The sequence below is a fragment of the Lynx canadensis genome, chromosome C2, assembly GCF_007474595.2.
Source record: "Lynx canadensis isolate LIC74 chromosome C2, mLynCan4.pri.v2, whole genome shotgun sequence".
In the NCBI taxonomy this organism is placed as follows: domain Eukaryota; kingdom Metazoa; phylum Chordata; class Mammalia; order Carnivora; family Felidae; genus Lynx; species Lynx canadensis.
Genome location: NC_044311.2, coordinates 72,458,046 through 72,461,119, shown reverse-complemented (window position 1 = coordinate 72,461,119; position 3,074 = coordinate 72,458,046). Strand labels below are relative to the sequence as shown.

The following is a 3,074-nucleotide window of genomic DNA, read 5'->3' as shown; positions in this document are numbered from 1 at the left end:
GAAATCAGGAGTTAGAATCTTAATCAACTGAGCTACCCAGGAGTGCCTAGGGAGACCTTCTTTAAACTACCTGAAGTTTGGGCCTCTTGCTATCTCTGGGTTGAGCCATTCATTGATCCACACTGTCGCAGAAGTCTGGATTTTTCCTTTGTAGCATTTAATACAATTTAATTTGTGTAATGATATAATATTTAGTCTTCGCCACAAGCCTGAAAGTTCCACAAGGTAGGGACTGTTTTCTATTGCTAACCATGGTATTACCAGGGCCCCAGTACATTGTATACAGTAGGTACTCACTCAGTACTCTCTTAGCAGGTACAGCCTTGTCCCACAAATCTATCTTATTAGATACTCTCCAAGGAATAGGTGGAGAAGTACCTAAAGTTTATGAGCTTGGTGGTGGAGACAGTGTCTGAGCAGTCAGACAGATGGAGGAGTTCAGATCTGGTGCAGTGGGGGAAGCAAGAAGGGATACTGAGGACATTAAAGGATGCTCATCGGATGAGTTTGCCCCTGTGCTCTCAACACCACATTTCCAGCCCAAATGAGTCCTTCTTCAATCATTTATGAAATAATTTCTTTAGAGGAAGAGGTAAACATCTGAGTAAAAAACCAAGGCCAAAACAGTTTTGCAGAATTATAACATGTCCCCGAAACCAGTTACAATTCAACTGGATTGGACTTCAAGAGAGAAATGATTGTGTTCCTCCAAATAATCTTCAGTTAGGAAGCTCCCACTCCTCCCAAGATGTGGAAAGATGATTACACCTTCTGCTGTCAGTTGCTGAGAAAGAAGTTTTTTCTCCTGATGGACCGACCAACACTATTTCTTTTTTGCTGCTCTTTTCCCTTCTCCTTTCCTTGGTTTCCCCTTGCCATGAAGCTTCTTTAGACGCATCTGCTCCTCCTTGAAGTCCTGATGCTCATCTCTATAGAGGCCAAGAAAACGTAGTGTCCCCATGAGTGCAAAGTAAGTGTTGTGATTTGGATACCAGTCATAAGTCTCCTCCTTCTTGGCTCACTGAAGAGCTTCACCACTTTCATGTTTTTAGAATCAGTGGGCCTGGCAACTTCACCGAGTAGCCGGGCACTGAGACAACTCATGTGCAAGGCATATTCTGAAAGTGGAGACATTTCCTGAGCAGCAAGGAGCATGAATCCCTACACGCAACCTTCCTCTCCCGTGCGCCCCTCTCCTGGAAGGCCCTCCCCTCTGTCCATGTATTTTTCCATTAATTTCCTGATTGACCAATTCATTGTTTATTAGCATGGTATTTAACCTCTGTGTATGTGGTCTTTCCTGATTTTTTTTTGTGGTTGACTAATAATTTCATAGGATTGTGATCAGAAAAGATGCATGGTTTGACTTCAATCTTCTTAATTTGTGAAGGCCTGTTTTGTGGCCTAATATGTGATCTATTCTGGAGAGTGTTCCATGTGCATTTGAGAAGAATGTATAGTCTGCTGTTTTAGGATGGAATGTTCCTAATGTATCTGTTAAGTCCATGTGGTCCAGTATGTTATTCCAAACCATTGTTTCCTTGTTGATTTTCTGTTTAGATGATCTGTCCATGTGTGTGGTGTAAAAGTCTCCTACTACTAATGTATTATTATTGATTAGTTTCCTTGTTTACTATTAATTGTTTTATATATTTGGGAGCTTTTGTATTGGGTGCATAAATACTTACAATTGTTATATCTTGTTGATTTGTCCCCTTTATTATTATATAGTGTTCTTTTTTGTCTCTTGTTACAGTCTTTGCTTTAATTTAATTTTAAAAAGTTTTTTTTATGTTTATTTATTTCTGAGACAGAGAGAGACAGAGCATGAGTGGGGGAGGGGCAGAGAGAGAGGGAGACACAGAATCAGAAGCAGGCTCCAGACTCTGAGCTGTCAGCACAGAGCCTGTCGCGAGGCTCGAACTCACAAACCGTGAGATCACGACCTGAGCCAAAGTCGGTCGCTCAACCGACTGAGCCACCCAGGCGCCCCTACAGTCTTTGCTGTAAAGTCTAGTTTGTTCAATATAAGTATTGTTACTCTGGCTTTCTGTTGACATCCATGTACATGACAAATGTTTCTCCCATCTACTCACTTTCAATCTAAAGATGTCTTTATGTCTAAAATGAGTCTCTTGTAGTCAGCCTATAGATGGGTATGGTTTTTGTTGTCCACTCTGTCACCCTGAGTCTTTTGACTGGAGTGTTTTGTCCATGTACATGCAAAGTAATTAGTGATAAAAATGTATTTATTACCATTCTTTTACTTGTTTTGTGGTCGTTCCTGGAGATTTTCTCTGATCCTTTCTTGTCTTTCATGTTTTACTGATTTTCTTTAATGATATATTTGGGTTTCTTTCTCTTTATTCTTTGCATGTTTATTAGTGGTTTTTGATATATGGTTTTTGAAATATGGTTACCATTATGTTTGTATATAACCTCTTCTGCATATAGCAGTCTATATTAAGTTGTAGGTCATTTAAGTTTGAACCATTCTTTTCTCCTGTCCTCCCCACATTTTAGGCATATGTTGTTATATTGTATATCATTTTTTTTTGGTGCGTTCCTTGACTGATTTTTTACAAAAATATTCATTTTTACTGCTTTTGTGTTTCTTACCTTTATATTCTCACTTTTGGTCCCCCTTTGCACTCAAAGTGTCCCCTTTAATATTTCTTGTGAGGCTCCTTTATTGGTCCAAACTCCTTTAGTTTTTATTTGTCTGGGAAACTATTTCTCCTTCTATTCTGAATGATAGCTTTGCTGAATAGAATATTCTTGGCTGCAGATTTTTCCCATTTAGCACTTTGAATATGTCATGCCACTCCCTTCTGACTTGCCAATTTTCTGTTGAAAAATATCCTGCTAGCCTTATGGGTTTTCCCTTGTAAGTTAATGACTTATTTTGTCTTGGTACTTTTAAGAATTTTTCTTTATCACTATATCTTGCAAGTTTACTTACAGTATGTCTCGATGGGAATTCTCTGTGCCTCCTGGATCTGGATGTGTGTTTCCTTCCCCATATTAGGAGACTTTTCAGTTATTATTTCTTCAAATAAAATTTCTGCCCCTTT

General features: G+C 38.9%; 1 pseudogene; it reads right to left on the bottom strand.

The window, feature by feature from the left end:
- Positions 1 to 805: 805 nt before the first annotated feature.
- On the bottom strand, positions 806 to 1,169 carry LOC115524093 (annotated as a pseudogene).
- Between the last annotated feature and the right edge of the window lie 1,905 nt (positions 1,170 to 3,074).